General features: G+C 49.6%; 1 protein-coding gene across 4 annotated transcripts in view; it reads left to right on the forward strand.

Moving 5' to 3' along the window:
* Window positions 1-15390, forward strand: part of LOC135901912 (uncharacterized) — a 253509-nt gene that overhangs the window by 183319 nt on the left and 54800 nt on the right. For all 4 annotated transcript variants that reach the window (XM_065431739.2, XM_065431740.2, XM_065431741.2 and 1 more), the window contains one exon: window positions 261-371. The gene's annotated coding sequence lies outside the window, so the exon portion shown is untranslated. The remainder of the gene's footprint in view (window positions 1-260; window positions 372-15390) is intronic.

Here is a 15390-nt window from a genome sequence, read left to right on the forward strand (position 1 = left end):
TGTGATCTTTTCTTTCTTTCTCTCGCCTGTGGGTTCCTGCTTTCTTTTTTTATTTTCGTTTTTCTAACTCTTACTGCACTAGTAAGTTCTAACGACGCATTCCTGTGTTTCTATATCCTAAACCGTGCAGAAGCACATTGCACAGCGAGTTAATTTTTTATATGTTTATCTACTTTTTTTGCCATGTCCCCCCCTCCCCCCCCCCTTTTTTTTTAAAACCCAATGTGCACTTTCTCACGGCGGCGCCTTTCTCTTCGCAGGTGCTAATAAGCGAGCGACCACCTCCGGTGCATCGCAATTTCCCTCGTCGCTGTTGCTGCTGCTACTTTCCGCGTATCCAAATGGACGCCGCCACGACACTCGCCCGAAACGTAAGTCTTGTTTTTCGTCTTCTTGCGCGTGCCTCTCTCGCATTTTTTTTTTCGGCCATCGAAGGTCCTGGCATTTCTTCTTTTAATGTATGCAGAATTTAACTCGAGTGAAACACTTCGCAGAATTCTCTATCCGCATAAATCGCACCCGCGGTCACCGGGGTGCCGTATGCTTCAGTCCAGCATGTTTGACTGCATAGTTGACATCCTCCGAGCGTTCGTAGCTTCCGAGATCCGGCAGTGCAGTCGTAGGCAGTGCGATTTCGACTCTCGGAGCCTATGCTTCGAGATGCATTCCTCCTATGCGCAGCAAAGTAGAGAATGAAGGAAATAAAGAAAGGGATATTTATAGTTTCTCCACTAGGCCTTACTATAGTCGAGAAGATTACAAAGAAAGAGATAGAGAGACGAGCCAAATGTTCAAAGTTGTGCCGTACGCTTCATGTGACGTGTGAGTCTGTGCTTTCCACGTATGAAATCAGGTTGAGGAGGTGGCCCCAGCTACTCGAGCATATCTCATGTGCGCGCAGTCAGAAGCGTTCAGTGTTACCGTGATCAACAGTTACACGAACGGGTCAGAAGGGAACGGCTTTCGGCGCATTCCACTGGTCCTTCCCGAGCATTCGTGCAAAGCCTCAAGGGTCTTTTAACGAGGCAACTGTACGCCTCACGGGACAACAAGCACGTTCCTACCGTTTCAAGGGCGGAATAACGCAGTAGTGAACTCCTTTCTATCATAAATTGATTCGCACTACCGTCAGAGCGCTTTGAAACTACCAGTCTAATATGCGATTAGTATAGGCGGGCGTTACGGCGTCCCCAGCTTCAGCAAGAAGAACCACGAGAGAAGTGTGCAGCTATTTGTGGTCTACCATTTCTGGAGGCCAACCATTCCCGGTTGACCGAACTTGCCTCGACGCCCGCTCGGCACGAACCCGACGATTTTCGGTCCGACAGGCCGACCCGGCTTGACTTTGTGGGGTTCACGTAAACGTAGCGTGAGCCGTTCCTCGTCTGGGAGTCGAGACGATGGGCGCGCCCCGTCATTGCGGCTGCGAACGGCGGTGACGAGGCATGGGAACGAACCCGCCGCTGACGTCACGTTGCCGCTGCGTGTTGAGGCTGGGCTAACTGACAGCTGTCATCGGCCCGTCGGAGGGGAGAGGGAGGGAAGCGCCTCGTCCCCTGTTTTTCTTTGCGCTTCGCAGCCGCGGTGAGATCGTCGTTTCAAAGAGCGAGCGCGCCTGTACACTCGGCTCGCCCTAAAGTGTTTGCCAACCCGTTGCGCACTTCGAGACTCTGGAGTGCGCCTGCTGGACTCGCGGTCTGTCTGCACATCTCCGTGTCTGCGCTTGCGTGCACTCAGCACCTGAGTGACGAAACGCAATCTTGTTCTTCCGCAGCTTTCGTCCTGGCTGCTGCTCGCTAGTTGAGTGCAGCGCCAGCGAAGCCACTGAGCGAGCCTTCGTTTCTTTATCAGTCCCACGTTTTGTGCGCCAAACAGTGCGTCCTTAACCCGCGGAAGGCCGCGTACAACTTGCATTCGAAGTGTTCTATATTTAAGCATGCAGTGGGCCTGACGATGCTGAAGTGGTGAACCCATTCCGATATCGCACTGCCACGGTTCGTCAATTCAATGCGATAAGTGCGAGTGGCTATATCGCTTCAGATGCGAGGAAGCTTTGGGAGGAAGGTTTCGCTGTCGCTTTTGCTCCTCTTACTGGAAGGCGGACTGCTGTGTCTAAATGTCATCAGCAGCTACATCGCGGATTAGCTGTAGCTTGCGCACACCCGCTGGCACCCGATAATGGGCGGCAACAACACCGAGTAAGTTCCCCTTGCTCGGCGGCGTCCGATTTTCCGTCGGTAGAGCTTCTTGCCATCTCAATATCGCTCCACATAGGCTCTGTCAACTAAGTGGCGCATATTTGCAAAAAAATGCCCCACTTCGTGAAACTTACTTTCAACAGGATTGAGAGTGTACGTAAAACAACGAGTTGGCGCCGTGGTTCCGCCTTCCCTCACCTGCGCTGCTCCGAACTGCAGGCTCGCGAAACCGTCGCGCAAGTTCATGCCTCCCGCCACTTCGAGCGTCGCAGCCGTCTTGCAGTCGCCCTCGATTTGCGTCCCATCCCGCTTCTCCTGCTGCTACTGCTGCTGCCGTCCAAGCGGCCGCTGATGGCTCGGCTCGAGGAGTTTGCACGGGCCTCTCGCAATCGTGTTTGCGCACCGTTTGCTGCGCGCGCGTCGTCTTCGACCTTCGACGACGTGAAGCTTTCCCGAGCGACGTCTCGCTGCCTCTCGTGCTATGCGGGGTGTTCGGCTTCGAAGGTAAACGGGACGAAATCGCAATAGTTTGGAATGCAGGGGCAAGTCTGTCGCGACGGCTCTCCCCAACGGCTTCCCCTAGATAAGAGAAAGCCCCGGGGAGCCGTATACTGTCGATCGATCACTTTCGCTTTTGCGTAACGCAGCAACGTTCAGCGCGACGTCTCGCTAGAGCGACGAGCATCCTGTCGATTTACACTGCGGTCCACTGCCGTAGGGAACACGTTGAGTGTAATAAAAAGCAGCACGTGAATTATTATTTCGGGCAAGTGCGGCATGCAGTGGAGCAGGCGACTGGTGGTTGGTGGCGGCGGCGGCCCCATTGCTGCACACCTGTGCGGTGCATTGACACAGCTTCGGTAGGAACTTGCAGCACAAGAGCCAGAGAAGAGCGCCGCGCACGATGGCTCGTTTCCTACACTCCCGAAACTCTGCACGCCTTTAGCCGTCACGTAACGCTAGTAGGCCGAGGTCCCGTGCATTTTGATAGGAGACGAGTGTGAAGCGCGTTTTTTGTTTCTTTCCTCTCAGAGCGTGGCTTTAATAGTGAACATAAAGCCGACCTACAGATGACGCAACGGTCTATCAGCGCGCATGTCTTCTTTCAGTTCACGTCTCACTCGCGTTGCGTGCCGGCAGGCGTGCAAAATCCCCTACATGTTTCATTTTCTGCGTAAATCCTTCCTTACGTAGTGATCAACTGTTTTTCAGAACGCTGCGTTGGCCGTTGTGTTTCGGCGGCCGTGCACGAAATTACGGTCTGTCGGTGAAGCTATACTTCATTAAAGCTCTAATAAAACTCCGTCCTTGCTACTTTGTGTTTGCATGTGTTTGCGCTGTTACAATTTTTATGTCGGTGAAGCTACGTTTCAACCTTTCGACGTCGCTCGCGACTTGCCGGGGCAGCGAGCGAGAATGTAGTTCAGTTTTGCGCTCATAGGTGACGCGACAGCCGACAAGCGTCGGAGCTCCATTCCAGTCGAGCATTTCGCTTTTGAAACTGGGTTTCCCATGGGTTTGCTGCAGCGGGCACCATTATAGAGCTCCCGGTGGAGTGGCCACCGTGGAGGACGATCGACACGACAAAAGAGAAACCGCGGCGGCGCGTTAGGCATTGCGGGGCCCGCCGACGGGAGGGGGGGCAATTATAGATCGGAAGTCTCTCGCTAATGACGCCGGCGGTGCGGGGGAATGTATACGTTTGGGCCTCACGGCGACTGAAAGTGCGTGGCCCGGTTAATAGGGTATCGGGTCGCACGGTGGTGCGTATGTCTGGTTGTTTTCACCTGGAGTCGTTTCGCCCCTCGCAGCCCTTTCTTCTTCGAGCTGCTTCATTCCTTGCCTATCCTTTCGTTTACGTATTGATTCCGTCATCAAATAGCACCGCCACATTAACTGTCAAGAAACCAAGCGACCCGTAGCACAGCCTCTTATCCTATAGGCTGCCGCAGCGGTTTCTTGTATACCACATGCTTTTAGGCACTTTCTTCTGAGAGTCCTAGCGAGGGAGCGGTGCTATATAATAATAATAATAATAATCTCTTATTTGTTTTGACTTTATATATCATCTATATTCACAGCGCACTTCACTAGTCATTGTCAAACTCTTAATACATGTATATTTTATGCACTAATATATCGACTAAATTTAGGCCTCTGTGCAGCCATGTTACATTTACTCTTCGTCATTCGTCGGTTCATAGACAACTCTTCAAAATTTGTGTGATGCCCTTTGGCCACATCTGGTCCAATTGCGCAACAAAGCGCATCGTCGTCATCGTCAAGAACTGACCACACTTTGAAAATATGTGAAAGTCGCTTGAGCGGTGACGTTTCTCGTCATTGTTTGTTCGTACCACTTTACTGGAGATCTCTTGCACAAGGCGGTGTTTGTATTTTATCGTAGTATGTCTTTCTAACGTATTAAGAGGCTAAAATCATATTGTTGCTACTTCACGTATCCCGCCTGCTGCAATTCATTTTAGGAAAAGAATGCAATGCGCCTACTCGATAAGTAAAATTTCTAAATAACAGGGCAGTCAAGGGTCGGTTTAGCGAAACCAGATTTTACGAAACTTTCGGTTCCCCAACACGTATTCGTAGACACTATGCTCCATTCCATGCATAGCAGTCGACGCTGTGGAAGCTAGGCAAGAAGTTCAGTCAAGAAAAAGTTATCAATCCGCGCGTTCCACCCATGCTTCGCTGCGCGCAAGCGTTCGCTCGCGCGAGCATGCATGTGAGGCTCCTCACGACGGGTTGCAAATAAAAGAAAAAAAACCGGAAAGAACAAGAAAGCTAAAAATGATATAGAACAATGCATTAGCAGCCGTATACCGCGGTGTGTTTGTTTCTAAGGATTAAAAACTTCTTTCGTTCAATACTGAGCCTATATAAACAACAGTTGCCCACAATTGCGGTAAAAAAAAAAAAGAACTATATCCGAGTGCGAACGAAGCCACTGCAAGAAGTCTCTCTACCCTCCACCGCGTCGAGTGCTACGTACGGAACGGAGTATAGCGAGTTGAAAACCTCGAAGTAACGAAGTTGCCGTTTCACCCGTTTTAACGAAGTTTCGGGAGGAAATGTGGGTACGAAACTGACTACCCGTTGCAGTGGTTTCAGCATAGCAAGCTCAACATCGATTTACCAGAGGGCGCCAGCTGCTCAGTCGCAGTCGATTTGAAATCTGTGTTGTGTTCTCAGCGTAGACTTAGTCATCAATTTCGTAGTCCTACAAAGAAACAAAAATTCCGCTCTTGAATAAATGTGTTATTCGCATGAGTTCGTTCGTCTTGACGTAGTTCACGATTTAACGAAATAATTCGCGTTTCTCGTCGACCTCATTAAATCGAAGGTTCAACTCTAATAAATAAAAAATAAAAGGAACGACGGTGGCATATCTGCTCGCTTTGACGAGGTCCTTTTGCTGTCAATGTGCGCATACCCTACACCTCTCATTTATCGTACCGTCCGATTTCCTCCGTCGTGAAATATGAGGCGTAATTGGTGGGTCCTGCGTGTGGCGCTTGTCACTGGATCTTGTAGCCTAAGGGTCGCTCTCGTGTTGCCTCTGCACGTAGATATACATACGAAGGGCGGAAATTGACAGTAGCAACTCAGACTCGCTCAAAGTGTGGCCTTATTTCTGTGCTCAATCTGATGCCACGCCTGTTCTGGTGGGCGAATATGGAGCGAATGGGTGTGTTTGGTCCTACGTATCCGCGGTCCTATCGGTTCTGGAATACGAGTGGCTCCTGTGATGTAGCCTGTAGTTTAACCTTGGCCAGTGGGCAGGCAGGTTCACGCTTTGCGGATAATTTTATTCACTTCGCTGCTGTAGCAAAAAAAAAAGGGGGGGGGATAATAAAGAGGCCTGGCAATATACGTCACCGTGGCATCAAAACGATTTCCTCTACTCGGAGTGCCGAAGGTTACAGCAGTCATACCACGCGCTTGTGTGTGTAGCGACTACCACATCTATTGTTTTGTTGGCACCTACCGACGAAGAACAGTCACGTGTTAGAATACTGACCAATCAGAGGCTGGTGATTTGGTGGGAGTTGGTTGACTGTAAGAGGTAAGGAGTGGACGAGTGGTCCGCGCCTGTTTGGACGTATCTATGTACGTTCTTCGTGTTTCACACATTTGCTCTTTACGCCTGGACTTCAAGTGTAGCTGTCCGTAACCCCGTGAACTGCCTGCCTGGAGTGCCTCGAGCGGACGTCGTGTCATTATGTGCTGACATGACAGCTGTAGTGACACGGATGACATGCAGCGCGTAGTCGCCTGTGGGTCGTTCAGATAGCAGTAGGAAAAGCGAATCCGTCATAGGCTTGCCCTTCGGCAAGCCAAGTGGTCTTTCGCAAGCAGGCGGTAATGCAATATTCAGCCACAGTTTGTAGGAGGCGCCCACCGTTTTAGCCAGCTGTCTGCGGTTCATACGCGATGATAACCGGGTGCATAGGACGTTACGACACTGGGAGACGACATCGGCGTATCTTGTTGCGCGGGCAGTCCGTGCCTTTCGAGCGCCGTGGCGTCATAGCGTACTCTTTCGTAAGGTATCTTAGACCACCGGGGTGTCAGCATGTTAGTAAGGTTTCGGCACCTTCGAATGTCGGTGAGAAGGACGCGCAGCCATGGCGTTTCGTGGTTTCGTTAGTTTATAAGCTGCGTGTCGGCGGTTCCGTCGTTTTCTTTCTGCATGCGTGCCTCAGCAAGCTGACTGACTTAGGAGAGATGCGACACGACGCGAACAGAGTCAGAACGTCGGTTGCCTGCAGGAAATTAGAAGCGCCGTTTCGCACTGCCTGGTTTTGATAAAACTATAGGGCAGTCAAATATAGCACGACATTCTGCGCATAAAACGTAACATACTTGTCTATGTGCATACCACACATAACGCAAGATATGGAGAGATCATTTTCAGCTATAACATGATGTGGTAGGCGTTTATGTTTTGTGCATTGTCCTTAAATACAGGAGGAGGATAACGGGGTGACGTGTGAAAGGCTTCTTTCTTAGTTCCGCCCATAAGTGTGATGATCAGAACGTGTTTCGTAATAGCCCAGCTTTGCATGTCGCAGTGCTTGCGGACCAATGTCGAGGTGGTCCACACCATCGTGCCATGGCTCGTTGGGCCATCGAACACGGGATCATCACACGTGCACGAGGCAACCTCTGACGGCCACCGCACGAACAGAAACGCGCTCGCCGCGGAAGCGTTCGGCCCTAAATAGCGATCAAGATATAGCCTGCCACACCGCGTGCTTGACAGTGAGCGAACGTTGTTAGTCTATGGCTTGGCATAATCAGGATGACGGCACTCGTAAATCAAAACCAGAGTAGTCTATATAGGGTGGCGCGTTTGGCCATCAGGGCTGGCGGTTGTCGTAAGATTCTCGCACATAACAGCAATGCTTCCAGCGACAGTCCCTTCATTCGTACGGCGAAAGCCACTTGAGCCGCGGGAACAGCTATACTGGCCGCGTTCGCTCAGTCGCCGTCTCCGTGCGGAAGCCGAAACAATGCCGGACGTCGTCGTCGACGACATTGAGTTAGGCAGGCACCGAGAAAGCCACAGGCGCTGAACCGCGTTAGCGCTCTCCTCGTGCGACCGCGACGAGCGGCGACCTTCGAAAACGCGCGCTTGTCGGCTCCGCCGGCCATGCGTGCATCGCGTGTCGGCGGGGTCCCCGCCTCGGCGTCGCTTCTCTCTCTCTCTCTCTCTCTCTCTCTCTCTCGCGGGATGTCTTGGATGCTTGCCCGCGTTTCGTGCGACGCGACGCCCGAGGCGCGCGTGCGAGCGCCTACGCTCGTCTGTGCGTTCGTGCGAATTGCGCGCAGACCGCGCCGGCGCTCGGTCCATTTTGCATGCGCGCCGCGTTGCGCGAAGACGCGTGAGCCGAGGCGAAGCGCATGCATAGTGCATGGCCGCCTAAATAAGCAGGCAGCCAGCGCCGGGCGGGGCGGAAAAAGAAAGAAGCGTCGCCTGCTGTCGCACGTGTCGCGGCGGCCACTTGCGGGTGTCGGCGTAGACCTTGGTGGTGCTCATTGCTACGCCTTGTCTGTGTCTTTCTTCCGTGTGGCTGCCGCGGTGTCGCGTTGTGGAAGCGCCGCCGGTGTAAACACGCGTGCCGCTTATTTTAGCTTGCTTAAGGACGGCTGTCATTAGCGCTAGGCTCAGAGAGGGAGAAAGAGAGGACTGTTTTGTGCACAGCTTTAGGGGTGGTTTCATGAGTGGTTTCAAAAATGGTTGGATGAGTGCTTGGTACGAAATAAAACTTTCCACTGTCCTTTTCTAAAATTTGTGTTATCGTTACTTTTTCTTTTAGACAGCACTTGACTATCTGAGTGATGTTTTTGTACGTTCGTTGTCCCGTTTGCACAGCTTGAGTAACAGCTTATGGGACAGGACAAACGGAAAGAACGGACGAAGCGCTGTTTGTCGTGCCACCTGCGTTGTTACCCCATTTAACTATAACACGTACTGACCATCCCCAAATTTGTACTATTTCGCTGTTTGCAAAAGCCTCGTCCGCCGCATATCTCACTGATCCGTAGAACAACGGAAAGCGTAAAGATTGAAAACGGGCAGTGTTTCTCCGGGGCGACGTGTATTGCGTTTCAGAAAAATACCCCGCATTTATCTGATGTTCGCTTCTCCTGAGTCGCCTCGCCGAAAACGAGAGAGAAAAAATAAATAAAGAGTCACACCTACAGTAGCCATGCCAATAACCGCATACGGTGTTGACGAATGACTCTGGTCTCGCTACGTTTTCTCCATGTCCAGTGTTCAGCTTTTGCCTTCGTTCGCCGTTGCATTTCTAATGCGCACAGCAGCAGGTGACTTATTGCTTTGGCTTGCCAGCCGCGCACGCAACTTGGATAAGCGCCCGCCTTCGGTACGCCTGCTCTGGACCAACCTGCATCCAACATTCATTACGTCGACCCCTTCCGATTCTCGCAGCGCGCGTCCCCCTCAGGGTCGATCGAATAACGCTGTGAATACAAAACAGGCAAAGTCGCGTGTTTGAGATTTGAGGGGGCGCGACGCACCTCCCGCTGCGATCCGTCTCGTCATGCCTTGCTCGCGTGGGACGGCGAGGTGTCGAAGCGTGCAGATGTATGTAAGCGCGCTCCAGGTCGAGAGTTGCGGATGCCTCCGAAGTGACTTCAGTGTGTGTGTGTGTGTGTGTGTGTGTGTGTGTGTGTGTGTGTGTGTGTGCGCGTGTGTGTGTGTGTGTGCGCGCGCGCGCGCGCGCGGCTGTCGTTAAACAGCGCGAGACTACGTTATCGCTTTTGGTTGATTGACCTCGCTTTTGCAAGTGCCCGTGTTGTAGAATCGTTCGTTGCCCCCGTCGGAAGTTCGTCACCGCTCTCAAAACTGCCGCGACCGCATATACGCGGGGGTGTTCTTTCACTACTTCGGCGTCGGCGTTTTCTTCGAGCGCACGCCGGAGTCAAGTCGGACGCCCGTTCGTCATGCGGCGTGCGCACTGTCTCCTCTCCGTTAACACCTGCGTCGTGCGTAGGTGTTAGCAAGGGCTTACTTGCACCGAGATTGCGTGATGTATTTCTCGACTTGGCGGCGGCCTCTTGGGCGTCGGTGCCGGCGTGGATGAAGTGTTCTTTTTTTTTGCGTGGACGTATCGATGCGCGGGGATACGGATGACGCTTTTGGTCGTCCCGATGCACATGGCGAGTTCGACGGAGAGGTTAGAGTTGACAGAAAGAGAGAGAGAGAGAGAAAAAAAAGCTCTGCCTCTCCTTAGATGCTACGAAGGTCGATGACTATAGTTTGTGTATGTAAGTGTTGCGATTACGTCATGGTTTATTTCGATCGTGCTCCTGAGTGCTGGATTACAGTTACGCTAGAAAGCTCATTTTGCTTACGAAAGGGCCGGTCTTCAAAACGTAGCCACAAAAAATATTTTTTTCTCTCCTTCACACAATATGAGTTTCCACCTCAGCGTCTAGCTTATGATGCAGTAGCATTTCATATGCTTCTCTTTCTTTCTTTCTTTCTTTCTTTCTTTCTTTCTTTCTTTCTTTCTTTCTTTCTTTCTTTCTTTCTTTCCCTGTCGCTGGCCTTCATTCATGTTTCTGCTCTTGCTTCATTTGCACGTCGACTCGAACAAAGAACCAATAAATAAAGCAGGCAAAACAAAACATATTCCCGGAACGCTTTCATACTCGCGCATGCACACAAAAACACTATCTTACTTCAGTGGGCGTGTGGAGTTTGAAAATACATCATTTGAGAGAATCGTTGTGACGTCGGATGGTAGCTTGTTCCATTGGCTTATCGGTCATAAATTAAACGCAAATGGTTTCTGGGTCACGTAACTCGCGCGGCGAGCCAGTCCTACTAAACGAATCCACGACGATTAGCTTTTAACATACGAGCGCGCACTTATTTAGTCAGGCGCTCCGGCAGCCGCAATCTGTAACAAAGCCTGAACTGCGTCTCTCGCTTTACGCTGGGCCGTCTTGTAAACAGCGCTTTTGGTCTCCTTTTATCCCGGTCGCGTTTTGCTTTTGTCACTGACTGGACACCCTGTATTGCCGGAAGAAATGCGCACAATCCCTGCACGCTAATAACCCCAGTTAGCCGTTGTGTCTTCTAAAGCTCAGCTCGCTGCTCAAAACAAGTTCCGCAACACTGGCGGCCGAGCTGCACTCCCTAATCCCTAAAAAAGTACTGTTCCCCCTTTTCCGGAGCCGAGCGAGTGAACGGCAATGGTTTTTCGCTCATAAGCCATCCGTGCTGTGTATACGTGCCCATCACTGCGAAGCTGCGCCTTTAGCCCTCCGTTTGTGCAGGCTGTGTCTATTTAGCACGATAAAAAAGAAAGAAGCGAAAGCAATTGGATCGGCGCATTCGCTGGACGAAAACAACCTCGATTGCATTGAAACCGGAGTTCGGGGTCCATCTTTTGTTCTCCTGGCTTCTCGCGTGTACATCTGCGCGGAACGGCCTCTGCTACAGCGACGACTAATTTAGAGAAACGCCGTGCCTCCGCCGCCAAAGCCGATTTCATTTCGGCTCCCGACTCCGTTGCTAAGCGAACTTTTTCGCTTGTTACTTTCTCGTTTTTTTTCCTTTCTTTTTTTTTGCCGAGAGCTCCGGTAGGTTCGGGACGTCGTTCTTTTGTTCGCCGCTTCCATGCGACCGTATGCAGTCGCGGTATATACGTTGTCGACTGTCGTAGACGCCTCCCCCCAATTTCCCGATTTTTCGGGGTGGGGGGGGGGAAGTGAGGTTTGTGCTGCCTACTTCCCCATTTCTTATACTTCCCGATTTCATTTTTCTCTACCACGACGTCTCACGCTCTTAACTCTCAGTGAGCGCCGCGTACCGGCTTCCCAATTTCCCCTTTTGTTGCTTTCGCGATTTCGCTGCTCCCCACGTCTCGGGAGTCATTTTCCCCACATAGCGACTTTAAGCGCCGCCTTTCCCCATTCCAGCCTCTGCCCGTCTCCAGGGAGGCGAGATCTTAAGCTCCCACTTTGATTTGTACAAAACCCTTGCACCGGCGTAAAAAACGTCACACGAGTCGGCCCCGTTGAGAAAGCGCGCGTGTACCGATTCACTCTCCCCACTCTTTGTCTCTGCGGCGTACGAAGCCACGTGCCGTATTCGACTGTCCATTGAGAAACACACAGGCAGCCTACCTCCCTTTCCGGCTGGGGAACTTTGGTTGTTCTTTGAGAATTGCTTAACGCCCCGTGCCGGCAGCAGTGGTCATTATGAAGAGTGGAACTCCTTTAGAGGTATTTTAGATTATTGCTTGTGCTTAAGGTAGGGGTAGTGCGTTTCAAATTGTCAGAGAACAGTGCGGTTCGTAAAGCGGACGAGACCACGCACTGTCCCCATCTTACTCGCCTTCGTTTGTCTTACGTGTCTATTATAGTTTGTATGAATGAATGAATGAATGAATGAATGAATGAATGAATGAATGAATGAATGATGGTACTAGGGTACTGATGGTACTAATGATGGCTCTAGGGTCTATGGATTTGCCAAACTAAGATGGAAGGGGTTTGGTTAAGTATATCTTGGTAGTTAAGTATAATTAAACTCGGATGTATTTCCTACCTTCGCTCTACTACTATTGTACAGAATGAATAAGGGCGACAATGGCACCCGTCACCGCCACCTTTTCGCTTTTCGTTCTTTAAAAAATACACGGTAAAGCAGCACCAAAGCAGCACCAACGCTTGCTCTCCTTTATTGTATTCCCGAGTGCCTTCTGACCTTGTGAGTCCCATTTGTTTCATTTCTTGTGTCTCCGTCTTGCGTGCATGACCTTTTTCTTCTTCTTTTTTTTTGTCCTTAACACGTGTCGTCTGCTTGCTTTGTCTGTTCGTAAAGTCAAATAGAACGTTGTTCCCCGTCTTGTTCTTCCTCTTCAACTGCAGAATGGTTCACTTCCTCTCCCTGCCTCCATGTTCCCTGCGCATTCTCTATAATGTCCGCATTTCCCGAAGCTTTCGCTCTTGCTTCTCCCCATGCACCCCTCCCATTGCCCGCCCCATTTGTCCCGTTTCCTGTTGTCATTGCTGCTCGAAGAGGTCCTTCAGCTCGGTCTGCCTGCCGTATTTTTTGTTTAGTATTTTGCTAACGTCTGCTTAGGGAAAGTGGCATACGTCTGAATCGGTGCAGAAGTACACCGAATAACGTGCGCGCGCTCGAGTTTCATGAAGTTAGGTTAATCGCCATCAGAAAGACATTAAGTGATAACGATGTACTATAGGTTAGACGACTGGCAGAGTACTCTGCCAGAAACAATGACCAACGTGGAAGAAGTGACTTCAACACTGAGCAATAATGGAAGTTAAATGTCACTTTGTCTGGTTTCAGGCCCAAACGGCAACACCAGTGACATATGTGTGGCGCCGCAGATTTCGTGGCATTTCAGCGTGTCCTAATTATTCCTGTGCAGGACGAAGTACGAAAGTAGTAGTAGGCTATATTCTTTATTTATTTTGGAATGAACCAAGATCATCAGCAAAGTAAAGCATACTCAGCTGTCCGTGTCAGAATGCTTTATAAAGTAGCGATATCTACTTTCACTTCGGTTCTGTAACGGTTCACTTCTGTTCTGCCAAAGAAAAAAGAGAATTAGCTTTGAAGCTTTTGAGAATCTATCTGCACGGGCAGCGACTGTTTAAAATTCAACATGTTTAAGTCACTGTAGCGATCGATTAACGCCAAAGTTTCTGCGTTTCGCGTGTGTTTAAATAATAGGGAAAGTGGAGTTCGCGCAAAGCTGATGCTTATTCTTAACGGTAATCTCTGCCTAACCTATAGGGAACAACGACATGCGGGAAAGTTAAGGACGGCACATGAGCAAGGCTTTTTTCTTTTCTTTCACCCATATGGTATGGTTAAAATTAAGAAGTGACAGGCCATCGTAAAACTGGAGGTCTTGCGCAACAGTTTTTAGGATGCATGGCTGAGACTCGTTTGAAAGGCAATAGAAGAAAACAAAACAAATCAAGTCTGCCGTTATCTACTACTGAGGGCAAGGCGGCTTTTCCACATACCGCCGATTGAACAAACAGCTGTCTGTCAAACCATAAGGTTGTTTCTTGCTGTTTTTTTTTAATGTGACTTTTATTCCTATGGTAATGCGCGCCTTCTTCGTTCGCCGTTTCTTACCTTTCGTCGTTTTCAAAATTGCGCCTGGAAACAATCTCCTGGACTCGAGAGATTCGCTACTTTCTCCCCGATAACGTCACTTTTGTACATCTTTATTTTGTTCGGGGAACTTGCGTCGCATCAGTTCTCCCGCGAAATTTTGGACTGCCGAGTGCCCCCACTTTACATTACCAAGTGACGCTCATGCAGCAGTATATCTGCATATTCTGAGAAATTTTTTTCACTTGTTTAGCTTCGCCGGGCCGTTTCCGAGTAGGAGTGGTCTGGTGATAGCGGTCTCTTAGGAACTTGTCTAGCTCGCCATGGTTACATGAAAGATCCGTCTTGTCGCTTTCTGTCCTACTTGTCTCAGCTACTTTTACCAGTGGCTGTTACACCGAGTAGGAAATTAAGGAACAGCCTGCCCGTGAGTTGGGTTTGGCGGTTCTTATTGAGGAGAATTCGTTATGACATTCTGTAGTGCTTATGGCAAGGAGTGCTTATGGCAAGAAGTGCTTATGGAAAATTTGCACGTTTCGGGTTTACACTCCCGTCACCGAGAAGCGGGCGCTCCGGCAACAAGTTTAAGCCTTCAACAAGTTTTAAAGTGTCGGACGTGTGGAAGGGGCTAGAACGGCGCGGCATTGCGAAGTTCGGGAAGTCGCGTATGCTGTAATTCGATAGGAGTGTATTCCTTTAGGGAAAGCTTTAGCTCAGGTGGTCTCCTATCTAAATACACGTAAAAGGAGAATTCTCGTTTTTCTAGGCAGCCACTGCACCAGATTAAACGAGATTTGCTGCAATTAAAAGAAATAAAATCTAGCGACTGTTCGTTTCGAATTTTTTATTGAAGTCCATTTTTTTAAATTAAAAATTGGCAAGAATCGCAAATTTTCAGAAAACGAAACTACGAAGTTTACAGCTCTCTAACTCGGCTATAAAAAATGGTACCACAATTCTGTGAATTGTATCTAATAGTACATCTCAAGTGGACAAAACTGTTGTGTTACACACGCGTCTTGGAATATTTAGTAATATGGAAATACTACTTTTGCAGAACCCTTGCACCCAAAGTAGCGAATTAGCGTATGACAAATGACATATTGAATTTTTCCACTTTCAATGATTTAACGGATGCCGTTTGCAGAACCGCGATATCTGTTCTTGATGCAGAGTGAGTAATCTGTGAGCTTCGTGCTTTTTCTTTTGTTTTTTTCAAACTTTCGTCTTTTAAAAATTTCTATAACAAAGTTCAGGCCCTAAATCGAAATTCCGCTTCAGACAGTCACTACAATTTACCTTTCTCTTTCAAATGCAACACATTTAATTAAAATCGCTCCAGAGGTACAGAGAAACGTTTGTCCGTTTTAGATGTATTTGAATAGGCCGCGTCAGATTTGGGCGCCAGCTAAAGCTTCCTCTGAACTGTAAACATCGAATACGAAGTATGGGTCCAGGTCTTCCGGTATTCGATGTGTCTGTATACGTATGTGTAGTGTGGTTTCGCAACGAAACTGCTTGCTCGTTTAGGTAAAACGATCG

The sequence above is a fragment of the Dermacentor albipictus genome, chromosome 9 (assembly GCF_038994185.2).
Source record: "Dermacentor albipictus isolate Rhodes 1998 colony chromosome 9, USDA_Dalb.pri_finalv2, whole genome shotgun sequence".
NCBI lineage: Eukaryota > Metazoa > Arthropoda > Arachnida > Ixodida > Ixodidae > Dermacentor > Dermacentor albipictus.